The 14562-nt window shown below is 44.1% G+C and overlaps 1 protein-coding gene across 2 annotated transcripts in view; it reads right to left on the reverse strand.

Moving 5' to 3' along the window:
• Positions 1-14562, reverse strand: part of NEGR1 (neuronal growth regulator 1) — a 434347-nt gene that overhangs the window by 132030 nt on the left and 287755 nt on the right. The window lies entirely within an intron of this gene.

Genomic DNA, 14562 nt, shown 5'->3' on the forward strand with positions numbered 1-14562 from the left:
CATGCTCATCTGCCGGGCTCAAAGGGCTCTGGTGACAGCAGGCCTTTGCAACCATGGCAAGATGTGGTATGGCTTCAGCCAATGTACACCACACTGATGCACAAGAGGTGAGGCTCAGCAGTGGTGTGTGGTGAAATTTTTAGGGCCATAGGCACTGGCTTGCAAGAGTGAGGAGGGGCAGATGTTGTATGTGTGTGACATTGTATGTGTTGTATGTGTGTGCCTCAGGCTTAGGGAAGGTGGTGGAAGGGCTCTTGGACCCCGTCAGAGCATCATGCCTCCCTCCCCAAGCCAGTCAGAAGCACAATCCCCTACCTCAGTAGGGATGAATCTGTCCATTTTGGTTCTCTCACTTTCTTATTTTTGCATACAGTGGTGCCCTGCAAGACGAATGCCTCGCAAGACGGAAAACCCGCTAGATGAAAGGGTTTTCTGTTTTGGAGGTGCTTCGCAAAACGAATTTGCTATGGGCTTGCTTCGCAAGACGAAAATGTCTTGCGAATTCCTGCGGGGTTTTTTTCCTTTCCCCTCCCTTTTTCCCAAGCCGCTAAGCCGCTTAACAGCTGATCCACTAAGCCGCTTATCAGCTGATCCGCTAAGCCCGCTAAGCCGCTAATAGTGCTAATCCGCTAAGCCGCTAATGGGCTTGCTTCGCAAGACGAAGAGACTCGCGGAACGGATTCTTTTTGTCTTGCGAGGCACCACTGTACTTACATTCACTTCCAAAGGAAAATCCTGCATGAAAATCCACCAGCATTCTAGAGTGAATTTCTTCCAAGAAGAATATTTCTGTAAGCATTTTTGACTAATGTGCACATTTTTTTGCAAGCGTGTTTGCCTAATATGCATTTTAATGTTATTTTCATTTTTATGCACGCTTTCCCCTAATATATGCATTTTTGTAAACATTGCTCAGAAGACTGCATCAAAAAATTCAAGTAAGTGCAGCTTTCATGCAGTTCTTATATTGTTTTGGAAGGTGTGAATTTGATAGATTTGGCTTTAAATGTTATTTGAATTTCTCCCCCATATCTACTCCCAGCACAGGACTGGGACCTCGTTTGGGAGCACCAATGCAAAAAAAAACAAAATATGCCTGCCAAATCATAATTAAAAATGAGGAAAGGCAGAGGCAGGGAAATCAATTAATAGGATACAACAAAATACAGTGGAGTGATGCTGTTTTCTCCTTTTCTGTTTCACTTGGAAGGAATATATTATGAAAGGTAAGCTTCTGCTAAAGAGCCAGCTGTTCCTGTTTATGTGGTTGGCTGCTGTTACATTCTGCTAGGGCGAATGAATTTCCAGGAAAATATTATTTACTATCAATTTGAAATGAAGCATATGTTACCAGCCAGAATGGAATAAAAGCTACATTTTGCATTGCTTGAAAGTAGTGTGGCCTAGTAAAAAACGCTCTGTTTTCATATGCCGTTGCAGCAGTATTTGAATACACTTTGCTATGTTATACTGGTATCAGGTTCCTACTGAGAAGTAGCAAGTGAGTTTCGCAGCACTGCATTGCATTAAATTGCAGCAGATGGGTGTGTGTATGTGGAAAAAGCAAAAAATACGCTTGGATCCAAAATTCCTCAGATGGTATTTTTCTGTGGGGGAAATGTGATATTTTTCTCTTAATAGAACCCACCCACCCACCCACGGCCCTAGAAAAAGAAGGCAACTTTAGGAACAGGCCAGACTTAAGTGGCAGAGCATGAGCCTTGCATGTAGACCAGGGGTCAGCAAACTTTTTCAGCAGGGGGCTGGTCCACTGTCCCTCAGACCTTGTGGGGGGCTGGACTAAATTTTGAAAAAAAGAGAGAACGCATTCCTATGCCCCACAAATAACCCAGAGATGCATTTTAAATAAAAGCACACATTCTACTCATGTAAAAACACACTGATTCCTGGACCATCCATGGTCCGGATTGAGAAGGCAATTGGGCCATATCCGGCCCCCGGGCCTTAGTTTGCCTATGCATGTTATAGACGGTCCCTGGTTCAATTCTTATTATTTCCAGGTAGGGCTGGGAGAGAACCCTGTCTGAAACCCGGAAAACCACTGCTAGCCAGTGCAGACAGTACTGAGATAGATGGGCCTATGGTCTGGAGGAGACTCTTGAGAGTCCCATGGACTGCAAGAAGATCAAACCTATCCATTCTTAAGGAAATCAGCCCTGAGTGCTCACTGGAAGGGCAGATTGTGAAGCTGAGGCTCCAATACTTTGGCCACCTCATGAGAAGAGAAGACTCCCTGGAAAAGACCCTGATGTTGGGAAAGATTGAGGGCACAAGGAGAAGGGGACGATAGAGGACGAGATGGTTGGACAGTGTTCTCGAAGCTGCCAGCATGAGTTTGGCCAAACTGCAGGAGGCAGTGGAAGACAGGAGTGCCTGGCGTGCTCTGGTTCATGGGGTCATGAAGAGTCGGACACGACTAAACGACTAAATAACAACAAATGGTCTGTCTCAGTATAAGGCAGCTACCTATGTTCCTATGCAGAATATTTTATGAATATTACCCACTATATACCCCTGATAATGCCCTGGAATGGAAGCAGGTATGGGGAATAATGGAGGGTGTGAAATGTGTCCAAGCTGCCAACATGCAAGTTGTTGGTCTTGCCAGTTTCAATGGCAGCAGCAACAACAACAAAAGACAGGAAAATATAAAAGGTGAATGTCTTCTGAATTAGCCCTTGCTCTGAGGAGCACACTGCTGATGGTGAGCCCAACACCTGAGGAACTGCTGGCTCTCCCAGTTTCTCTGTCTACAAATAGGATGGATTGCATGACACTGTTTGCAATGAAGCCTATGAAGTGGATGTCATACCTCAGAATTCAAAGCATCTCTTAAAACTCTGAAGGTTGGTATGGGGGATTTACAGAGCAATCCAAAGCCCTTTACACTGGGTGGGGGTTGTGGGAATAGGCAGAGACCCGCAGAGCTACAGTTTCCAAAGTGATGTAACAGTCCCATAACCAGGGAATTATATCTCAGGGGTGGGTGGGTGTTTCCTAACAACTCTCGGCGCTGTTGACAAACAACAGCTCCTAGGATTCTTGGGGGGGGGGGGGAGCCACAACTATTTTAAGTGGTATGATACTGCTGTGAATGTACAGTGCAGAATGGGGTCTTGGTGGCACATTTAATTCTGAACTTCGTTGAATGAGGGAAGCAAATAATGAACATGGTGCAGTTCAACTCTGCACATTAGGGTTTTTCCCAGCCTTCAAATTTTGATCTGCCTCTAGGATTGTAATGCTGGTAGAATTTGCTTTGCAACCTTGAGAGCAGCAACATTCGGCTCCAGCCAAGGTCAATACTGCTGCCACTCCAATATTGACAGAAGTGACAGGCTTCAGAGGCCAGCATAGCACTACCGCACAAGCAGCGTAACTTGCCAGCTTGAGGAAGCAGTCATCAGTCCAGTTGAAAAATATCACCACAAACAATAACTGCAGGGAAAATGGGTGTACCTTGTACAAAAAACTGCTACTGCAAAGGGTGCCGATGGAGGAATACGCGAAAGCGAGAGGACACTGAATAGCAAATACTTTCAGAAATGAAATGCATGTTAAAAAAAAAAAAAGTTGCCAAGAGTGCCTGCAACAGTTCTTATTAGAGCTGTTATTAGTGTCTGTCAGAGTTTCTTAGAACAAAAACGCACGTGGGTGTATGTTATTTGAAGATGCCATAGTAATCTATTAAAATTATGTGCTGCAAAGAACATCATATAGAAGAGTCACTATCACGCTCAGCAGATTTGTTTAGGCAGCACAAGGCAATTATAAAATCCTGAATTTGGGTGGTAGGAAAAATCAGTCAAGGCTAACTCTGGATGTGGGGAACTAGAATATTTGTCCCAAGTACAGGTCTGAAAAGAGATTATAAATATCAAGTTGTTATGTGTGTCCCCCACCCCTGGCACACACACGTCTTTCTTCACCCTTAAACTCTTGTGTTTTATGGTACAGGAAGGAAGCCACATGTTCAGAAGTTAATTTTGCATAGGAACTACAATATAACTTCCCCATCCTTTGGTGGAAGCACAAGGCAGAGGGAGAGCTTCAGAGTGTACAGAAAAGAGAATAGCCAGGAAATGCTGAGTGTAAGAGAAAGATAAGCATTAGGAGGATGTTAATCTAAGTCCTTCTTTTACAGTACAATCTAATTTACCTTTAGTGCGAGTTCAGTGGGAAACCTCAGGTAAGTGGACACAGGGCTACAGCTTTGCAGCTCAATCCAATGCCCTGTAAGTTCCCTCTCTCATTCACTCCTCTGAATTGACTTCTTATTGTGGGCATGGGTCTGCAAGCACTTTATGTCTCTCCTCACCCTAGTCTTATGCTGTGTTTTTAACATACATAAATGAACATACACCAAGTCCAAAGCAAAGAGGGAACTGTCCAGATGCTGCATTCACTCATGTTGCCAGTTCATTTGTCATCAGAAATAAAAGTGCAATGTAATGTAAGGATGGACTCACAAGCAAGCAGTCTAGATCCTAAATAGGCATGGTTTTCCATTGTGATAAATATCTTTTATCTATATAGTTGAAGTTGAACCAGTGGCGTAGCGTGGGTTGTCAGCACCCGGGGCAAGGCAAGTAATTTGCGCCCCCCCCCCCACGCTGCACTGTCCCTCCCCCAGATAGTCCCTCGCTCTCTCTCCGCTCTGCACCGCACCGCACGCCTGGCACCCTCCCCTCCACAGTGGGCAGCGACCCGGGGCAAGGCAAGTAATTTGCACCCCCCCCGCTGCACTGTCCCTCCCCCAGATAGTCCCTCACTCTCTCTCCGCACCGCACCGCACACCTGGCACCCTCTCCCCTCCACAGTGGGCGGCGACCCGGCGGCTCGGATCGGATTCGCACAGCCAGCATTGCAGTGAGAGAGAGTGAGTGAGCCAGGTAGGGGCAGAGAGCTGCGAGTGCGAGCGCGCAGTGGCATGGCATGGGTTTTCTGAGCTTGCACAGAGTGCTTTTCCTCCCTATGGGCAGAGCCAGCTTGCTCCTAAATACCTGAGCTCTATAGTTAGAGACTCACCATTTCCCCAGTTGGCTTGGCCCCCAATTTCTCTTACTATAGAATTTGGGGCTGGTGGTGGAGGAAATCATTATTCTTCCCCCTTGCTACCCCCCCCCCAAAGCATAAGAGAGGGACTCCCAAGAAGGTGAAGCAGGATTTCACTCCAGGGTATCTCGGAAGCCCAGATCCCCGATCTCTCCCATCGCCGCTGGAGGGGTCATGGAGGCACTGAGCCCGGGAGGCGGGCAGCCAGCCAGGGCGCACGCACCTACCCAACCTCGCTGCGCCCAGGCGCGCTGCTCTCTCCAACTTTCCTCCCTGCCGGGCCAGTGGCTCCGCCTCCACCTCTTCCTTTGCCTCTTTGAGCAAGCGATTAGCAGGCTCGGATTGGATCCTGCGGCAGGCAGGCGGCGCCTCCACCCTCCCGCTCCCGGCTTTGCTGCTCCTCCACCTCCTCCTTCTCCACCTCCTCCTCCCTGCTGCTGCAGCTGCTGCGCGGCTCTTTTCCCTCCCGCTTCCTCAAACGGAGACGACGATCCCTCCCCCCAACCAAGCCTCGATTGCTTGTCCCTTCCCTCTGGACTTGCGCCCCCCAAAATGTTGCGCCCGGTGCGGCTCGCACCCCTGGCACCCCCCACGCTACGCCACTGAGTTGAACTTTACTGATATTTACAATGCTGTGCAGAAAACTGGACTAACAGTAAAAGCAAATGCTCAGTAGCAGTTAATTAAATAAGAAATGTGGATTAATGCTCATATTTGAGTGAGTCATGAAAAATCAATCTTGCTGAAGAAGAGGAGATTGTCTAATAAAGCCATTTGCAGCTCAATTATATGCATGGCTACTTGGAAGCAAGACCCACTGAGATCAATAGGGCTTACTTCCAGGTAAGTGTGTATAGGGTCCCAACCTCAAATTATTTAAATGTCCTGCTTGAACCCAAAAATTCATAGGCTAAATGGACATGGTTTTCCGTCACAAGAATTGTTTATCGGTTCTCAGGATTCTTTGAGGGGAGCCATGACTATATAAAGTAGCATGATTACTGCCCAGAGGCCTCGGAAACATGATGAAGGCATCGTTGGGTATTATCTGTGAATTTTCATACATTTACAAATGAATGAACATGAGAATGATCAAGTACAGATAAAAAATAAAAATGCATGCTTCTTGTGCACGAATGATTTCAGTATATAAGAATGTCTGCCTGCACAGGGTTAAGATCATAGGTAGGCAAACTAAGGCCCAGGGGCTGGATCTGGTACACTTGCCTTCTAAATCCGGTCCGTGGATGGTCCAGGAATCAGTGCTTTTTTACATTAGTAGAATGTGTTTTTAAAAAATTTAAAATGCATCTTTGGGTTATTTGTGGGGCCTGCCTGGTGTTTTTCCATGAGTAGAATGTGTGCTTTTATTTAAAATGCATCTCTGGGTTATTTGTGGGGCATAGAAATTCGTTTATTCCCCCCCCAAAAAAAATAGCCCGGCCCCCTACAAGGTCTGAGGGACAGTGGAGCGGCCCCCTGCTGAAAAAGTTTGCTGACCCCTGGTTAATAGCCCAAAGAGATGTGTAATACCTGTGAATTTGGTATTATTGCCAGATGATGCAAACTGTGAAATTTGTTACTTAAAGATCTTTCATGGCCTTTGCATTTTTTAATTATCAGATTGCCTTTAAACATGCTTATTTTGAGCAAAGAAAACAGACAACTCCCTATTTATTTATTTTGCCCATGTCACGGGTTGTACTCTCTGCTCTGCAGTATGAGTCATTCCTATCTTGAATACTGATGATCTATAGCTCTGAAATGACATAACATGTATCTCTGTATCATGTATTATTGCTTTATTTGAATTTATATTACTTTTCTACCACTGTAGGGCATTGCAAACTTGGGCTCCATTGTAGAATTTAGTGCAATTTAATTTCCTCATATTTTCCAGCAAAGTTTATTGCAATCTGTTCCTGCTATCCATTTACTGTCCAGGACACCAACTCTGAACCACTTTAGGAACTGGAGGGTAAAGGGCCTTTGTTAAAATTATGAATTTTAGCAGCACCCTGTGGGACACCAAAAATTGGCACCCCTCCACCTTGTGTGTAGGGACACGGGTGGCGCTGTGGTCTAAACCACAGAGCCTAGGGCTTGCCAATTGGAAGGTTGGCAGTTCGAATCCCCACGATGGGGTGAACTCCCATTGCTCGGTCCCTGCTCCTGCCAATCTAGCAGTTTGAAAGCACTTCAAAGTGCAAGAAGATAAATAGGTACCGCTGTGGTGGGAAGGTAAATGGTGTTTCCGTGTGCTGCTCTGGTTCCCCAGAAGCAGCTTAGACATGCTGGCCACATGACCTGGAAGCTGTACACCGGCTCCCTCGGCCAGTAAAGCGAGATGAGCGCTGCAACCCCAGAGTCATTCGTGACTGGACTTAATGACCCTTTATCACTTTGTGTGCTCCATTCTAAATCATAATCATGGCATCCCCAGTGGCACCTCTGAGGCGCCCGGTGTGATGGAACTGGTTGTACTCCCTTAAATCCTCCTCTGTGGGCAGAGGCTAGGAAAATGAATTTCCCTATAGCATTGCACCAGGTGGTAGCCACTGTGATAAAAGTTCATGCAACAACAGTACTTGAGAGGGTTAACAGCTCAGGAAGGTCCACCTGCTTCCAGAGGCAGCATGGAAGGAAGAATTCCCTGGAGTTTGTTAGTGTATTTTGGTAAGACGCTTGACTGTTGTTGGAGGCTCGAAGCCTCCTCAGTTCTGCATTAAAATAAATGGTCACATCCTTTTAATAAAAAGCAGGGACTGTCTTTACAGTAACATATGATGAGCTTGCTGGATCAGGCCAATGGTCCATCTATTTCAGCATCCTGTTCTCACAGTGGTCAATCAGTTCCTGTGAGGAACCTGTAAGCAGGACCTGACCGCAAGCAGTTTCCAGCAGCTTGTACTCAAGAGGATACTAGCAGCAGTTCATGGATTAGCAGTGTTCCTCTGAGGTGCTAAAGCTTTGGCACCTGTCTGAGAGTACCAACCCCTGAGGTCCATGTGCCATGGATTCCATCTGATATATAAAGTACTTTATCCCTAAGCCAGGCTTCCTCAACCTTGGCCCTCCAGATATTTTGAGACTACAATTCCCATCATCCCTGGCCACTGGTCCTGCTAGCTAGGGATCATGGAAGTTGTAGACCAAAAACATCTGGAGGGCCGAAGGTGAGGAAGCCTGGTCTAAGCCATGGATAGCAGCCAATGAGGTGCATTCCAGATGTTTTGGACTTCAACTCCCATCAACCCCAGCCGATACTGTTAATGGCCAGCAATGTTGGCAGCTGTAATCCACAAAACCAGGAGGCAACACATTGGCTATTCCTGCCCTAAAAGCTGTGATATCTCCATAAACCCTAAAGAGCTAATGGTGACCCTTATATCTATAAAGATTGATAGCAACTTTTAAAAAACAAAATTATCATCTCTGGGTGTCACTTTCTGCACAGATTTTAAAACAAACCATGCAAATCCTCTAAGTGCTGATTCAGAAAAGTTTCATGAAATGATGGTCCATCATTACACAAATGCATCATTAGAGAAACAAATCTTTTAAGGCTATTAAATTGATGTATTACTGTCAATCATCAAAGTGGTGTTGCTACAATGACGCGAGAATAGTAAGTAACAGTAATGCCAGCATAAAGCTGTCCATTTCCAGAGAACATTCTCTATCTTGTAATAAATCAAAAATATTATAGTAAACTGCACTGCAGTTTCCCTTTAATACTAAGTGGCAATCCTCAAACAGCACTTTATTGAAAAAGTATATTTTTATGTTCTATTCAGAGATAAAATGACTCATAGGGACTATTTATATTTTTCCTAGAAGCACAGTGTCCAGTTCACTGCTGTTTCAAAATTGCTAGTTTTGAGGCTAGTGTACATATTGGTTTTAAAACTGAAAAAGCCAGGTTTAATTCCCCACCACCACTCTCAAAGTTATATTAACTTTTTATCATTGAGCCGAACTGCTGTCAGGCTAAATTATATATAACTGAGATCCATAAAGTCACCATACACTGAAGTAACTTTGAATTTTCCTTTTACAGTCATTTTACCATGGCATCCTTACCCAGCTGTTGTGCTAGGATACATTAGGGTATTGATTTTGCTGCCTTAGAGGTAGAATCTTGATATAAAGGATGTCTATCTACATTTTAATACTCTTGATGTAGATAAAAACAGCTGCTCTCGGTTGGAAATAGCATAAGATACTGAAACAAATAGACCAGATGGATATCTGTACACTATATGGATAGCAGCATGGTCAGACGTCCTTCTGTTGTGGAAGAGAAGAAGAAGAAGAAGAAGAAGAAGAAGAAGAAGAAGAAGAAGAAGAAGAAAAGTCAGGCTACCTACACTACAGGTGCAAAGGTTTAGTGTTCACCGGAGATCAACAAAACAGCCAGGGACAGAGTTAATTCTCTTCCGTGTTTTTGTTCAGAATGCTCCCATGTCACAAGCATGGTCCAAGAAATAGACTTCCCATCTTCACCTTCGTGACAAGATGTTTACTCTGATCCTGGGCATGTTGACTCTGAAATACATTCTCCTGGGTACAAATGGGAGTACTGAGAAGTAAGTATGCATAGGAGTGTGGGCTTAATTGCCGACTTCCTTTTCCTGCTAACAGCTGAAGATCGCAGCAACCAAGGACGAAGCATTTTCAATAAATATCCCCCTGCAGCTTGTAGCCAGGAAGCCAAATATGAAGGCTTCACAATTTGATGCCAGATAAAGCCCAGTAGACATATATAGCAGTCTATCAAGGGTTAAGACCCTTCTTTTCACTACGTGTTAGGAGCTCTGAATACTAAAGTCACAACCCATTACCGGTGCAGTGTTCTCATTCTGCTTTAACACAGGCCTGGGTTAGCCTTGCAGCACACCTGGTTTACTGCCACTGATCAAGGAAAGGTCTGTAGGTCGGTGGCAGAGCATCTCCTTTGCAATGCAGCAGGTCCCAGGTTCAATCCCCAGCATCTCCAGGTAGCGCTGTCTCCTGTCTGAAATCCTGGAGAGTTGCATACTGAATTCCCTATCTTCCTAGTATTTTCTCTAGCCAGAAGCATACCTATTCCACATGTTGCAGCTTCATCATACTAGCACAAGACTGAGCACCTGTGAGGCTGATTGCCATTATTCTTATCAATGAGCTGCTTGCTCAAAGTTTGCATTCAGTCTGAGTTAAATATATACTTATCACATCTAGCTATTCCAGTGGTGGTCCCTCCATTTTTAACATGGCTCTTTTAAAGAATGAAGAATATTCTTAGGGCTTTGGAGAGCTAACAGATCTTGTGAAGCCTTATTACTTGGTCACAACAAATCTTAAGTCCCTGAACATTACAGATGCTGAAATAAATGTTACAATTATTTTGTCATTGAAGCCTAGTGGGTTTTTTTAATAGTTAAGAAAAGCCTTTCAAAAAAGGCCGAAGCGTTAGAATGGCAGCAGAATATATGCAAACCTAGAAAGAGCAACTCACCCTCAACAACAAGGAACAATAGAATAAAGGGTCAGTAATAATAATAATAATAATAATAAAATAATAATAATAAATTCTATTTATACCCCACCCTCCCCAGCCAAGACCGGGCTCAGGGCGGCTAACACCAGGTATAAAAACACTTGATTAAAATACAACTTAAAAACAAGATTAAAATACAACATTAAAATGCAGCCTCATTTCAGTAGAAACTCAAATCAAAAACTTTTTGGGGGATGAAAACGTCAAAGTAGGTGGTGTGTCCAAAATGTCATCATACCTAACCAACATCTCTGCTGCAGAATTCTCATATCATGTTCCTACCCATTATTGCACATGATCCAGGTTGTAAGAAGAAGCAGTAAAAGCAGGACAGAAGAAAGTGACAGAGATGTCTAAAGACTTAGACTAGATAAGTCCCTGAGTCCCTGTCAGGGGGGAAAGGGTGGGGAATGAATGAATGATAGTCAAGCCACATGATGTTCCTATGGTCACATGCGATGTTGGCATTGGAAGGAAGGATAAATGTCCACATGGCAAATGTGTTATGGATATTGTGGCATAAAACAGCACAGAATGTGGAATGCCACCCTATCAGATGCCAAGGAAATAAACAACTATTTGTCTTTTAGAAGACATCTCAAGGCAGTCCTGTATAGGGAAGTTTTTTGTGTATGATTTTTTGTGTGGTTTTAGTATTTTGTTGGGAGCTGCCCAGAATCAATCTGACCCTACTACCAGCAGAATCCTCCCTTTGAGTTTTACCCAGTTACAAATACTCAATCTAAGCTGTTGGGAAAGGATGAAATAGTCGCTATCCAGTACTCTCATCTCCCCCTACTAAGACAAGAAAGTAAATATGAAATACATGCCACAGACTGAGATTGAGATAAATAGCTTTCAGCAGGCCAGGGCAATTATTCATAATGGCCTAATGTCCAATTTTCTATTTTCCTACATGAAAAATGAGAGTCCTCTGAGCTTTTGGCTATTCCTGGCCAAGTCAGAGTTGATTCTTCCTGCCGTGGTTTGCCACTGAAGGATTTCTGGCTAATCTCCAGACCCATTCCAACTTAGCTGCAGGGAACAGATGTTTCACCTCATTCCTTCATCTCTCACCTGGAAGATAAGAGCAGTTCTGGTGCCCATAATCAAGCTGTTGCCTGCCAGCAGAATAATGATGGCATAAGGGAGGTATGTCAGTGCTCATCAAATAAAACCACTGAATTGTTTTACACTGTTTCCCCATAACACACACACACGTATGAAAACGTCTGCAACGAATTCTTTCAGTCATCTAGAAAATTCAGCTATTTCACTATGATCTGTATATCTCACCATTACAAAGAGAATATGAATCTGGAGCTGACCAATTTAAAAGAGAACAAACCCAGAGTTGTCCCAGTTTCCACATTGTTCCATTTGTTTCCTATAGCATGGGACAGTTGCACCCTTCCTTTGTTTCCAAGAAGGGAGCTATGATGTTTTCCGTCTAGCTTTCATAATTCCAGCTATTACAACATTATGGTGTCTTGGGCCACAGGATGCTTTAGCTGAGATTCCTGCATTGCAAGGGGTTGGACTAGATGACCCTTGGGTCCCTTTCAACTCTTCTATGAGTCTATGCTAAACAAACTGGAAGTCGTGGGAAGAGAGAGATTTTTCTGCAACAGGAACCTCTGAAATTCAGTGGTCAGTTTAAGGGTCATTGGACATATGATGGATAAAAAACATATACAAAGTGTGTGCTTTTCAACACCAGGTCTGCCAATTTGTCCATCTAGCCCATTATTGTCTCCTATGACTAGTAACACCTCTGAGGGTCACAGGCATGCAGTTCTTCCTGACCATATGGCAGGGACTGAATTTGGAACCACTTGGTCTACCACAGAGCTAAGGGCCATCCCTCATTTTTATTAGTTTAGTCCACATGTTGTTGCAATATTTAATATACTTATTATATTTTTTATATTGCATTTCCTGCAAGGAGCTCCCACCCCCCACATCCGTTTTCTTATTGGCACAACCCTATGAAGTAGCTTAGGCTGAAACATAGCAGTGACCTATAGTCACACAGTGAGGTTTCACAGCTTAAATCTCCCTGATCCTGGTCTGATTCCCAGTGTAGAAAGATCAGTCTGCATACATGGATGGAAGTTCTTCAAACATGACATGTGCCCTCACAAGCAGACTTCATTTTGTGTACATTCTTTCTCTCTAACATGCAAAGTGGGCATCAGTGTTCCAAGATACTGAAGATTGCTGTTAAATAAAACCAGTATAATAACCACCTGAAGGATGGGTTTATAGCTGTGCTGCTGCTGCTGAATTTCTTTGATACAATAGGATTGAGTTCCGATATGCCTATCCTTGATCTTGTCTCGCATATACCTATGATCATGCAGAGGGAATTAGCAGAGAAGTATGGCACACACAGTTACGTGATCATAGCAATTTCCCAAAACCACATAGCAGTAGTTTTTGGAAAGCATGATTGTAGGAATTAGTGCAACCCAGCTCACCAGCGTACAATTGTGTTTCCTCCTCATGAATACAGGCGTGTGTGCTCAATATCATTGTGCGGAGTATGGCAGCAGCCTTCACACAATAGCAGCCTTCATAATGACATTTTTGCACTAATGCGCTCTAGCAAGGCTTCTACAGGAAGTATTCTCTCTCTTTCTCCATTCAGTTGACTAGCAATGCCTTTTGTCCAGTAATTGAATTGAATCAACTCCTAGACAGCCCCATCATTTGAGTGCCCTGAAGATGTATTACACTAATATATCGTCAGAATGACAGTGCTATGATGATACATTAGTGTAATACATCTTCAGAGCTTTAGTGCTGTCCAGAAATAATAGGGATTGTATTGGATAGAGTTCAGTTACGGCACGTGCACGTACACACACACACACACACACACACACACACAGAGAGACAGAGAGAGAGAGAGAGAGAGAGAGAGAGAGAGAGAGAGAGAGAGAATCAGAACCGAAATTTGCTAATGGGGAGGGGATTCCTCCAGGATGAAAGAGCAACAAAGCTAATCCTGAAGCACAGGCTGGCGATATCACTGAACTGCAAATGTTTAGTGTTATTACGGGAATTTTATGCTGTGTTGCAATTATGCTCCCCAGCACACTGTTATTATTCTGTCCCTTGTTATTTTCAGCTGTAGCCGTGTGTCCTCCACACCTCTGCGATTCAGATATGCTTGGTGTATTTTAATTTTAGCCATTTACAAAGAAATCATTGCCAGCTTTTTTCTTTTCCTTTACATGTGTTGCATTTGTTGTGTTACATCACCTTGCTTTGTGACAACAAAACAAAACCTTGAACCTCTTGGTAAGATCATAAAGTTTTCACATGTTGTGAAATAGTTCCTGAAACTGCTTTTTCATACAGTCACCTGTGGGTTTAGGGCCAAACATACTTGCCATTCAGCGCTTAGGAAGGCTCTCCTTGCAGAAAAAGAAAGGCTTTTATTGGGGGCAGGCATTATTAGCACACTACACAGAGGACAAAGAGATTCAGGCAGGAAGAGGAAGTGAAATGCTGCAATCTCTTATAGAGACACACAGGCACATCACAGAAACTGAAAGGCTGCTTTGCAGATAGGGCTCCACCAGTGCTCCCCCCCCTCTTTAGGGGGCACTCAAGGGTATGCAATACTGGCACCTCTCTTTTTTTTTGGTTAAAAAGTGTGTTCCGGCACCTATTTTTCGGGGGGGGGGGGGGCACTGGGCTCCACTGCTGTATTTCTGACACACCAAGATCTTCAATCTCGTGTTTCATGTTGAAGAAGCAGGATGTGACATAGATTCCTTGCAGGGAGACCACAAAACAGCATACAAACTAATATACTTCAGTTTCTTGGCCTGGCTTTATGGGAATGAGCAGTGTGATGGTACATGAAGCTAAAATCCCAGGCAAACTGCTTCTCTGTGCCTGCTGCCACAGAACAAACCTTGGCCTCCTCTTCT

The sequence above is a fragment of the Podarcis tiliguerta genome, assembly GCF_965153285.1.
Source record: "Podarcis tiliguerta genome assembly, chromosome: 6".
Taxonomy (NCBI): domain Eukaryota; kingdom Metazoa; phylum Chordata; class Lepidosauria; order Squamata; family Lacertidae; genus Podarcis; species Podarcis tiliguerta.